This window comes from Microtus ochrogaster, chromosome 15 (genome assembly GCF_000317375.1).
Source record: "Microtus ochrogaster isolate Prairie Vole_2 chromosome 15, MicOch1.0, whole genome shotgun sequence".
In the NCBI taxonomy this organism is placed as follows: Eukaryota; Metazoa; Chordata; class Mammalia; order Rodentia; family Cricetidae; genus Microtus; species Microtus ochrogaster.
Window position 1 is genome coordinate 25590948 of NC_022017.1, and position 476 is coordinate 25591423.

The window sequence follows — 476 nt, forward strand, 5'->3', positions numbered from 1 at the left end:
TAGTTGTCAGGAGAGACAAAGATGGGCTTTTATTCATCTACTTTTTACATCCATCTGCTCCTCGGTATTCCAGGTCTGTGCCTGACCTAGACTGGACTCGAGGCACTCAGCTATGGAAGACCAATGACTGCAGAGTGTGGGGACAAAGGGAAACCCGTTTTGTTTTGTGGTGTCTAGTGAGGGCTGTGCAGAGGTGGAGCCCAGCACACAGTGCCTGCCAACTGAACGTGAGCTGGTCACAGTGCCTGCCAACTGAACGTGAGCTGGTCACAGTGCCTGCCAACCGAACGTGAGCTGGTATTACCTTTCAAATCCCCTCACCCTCACTGCCCAGCCCTGTGAGATCATTCTCAGACACTTCCTGCTAGGGTCCCTGCAGGGAGCCAGACAGGACCGCCATTGCAAGATGGCACCACATCCTGTCTTGCCGGTTATACTCCATATTTGGCGATGCCTTTGAGAGCTGCCTGTCCCCC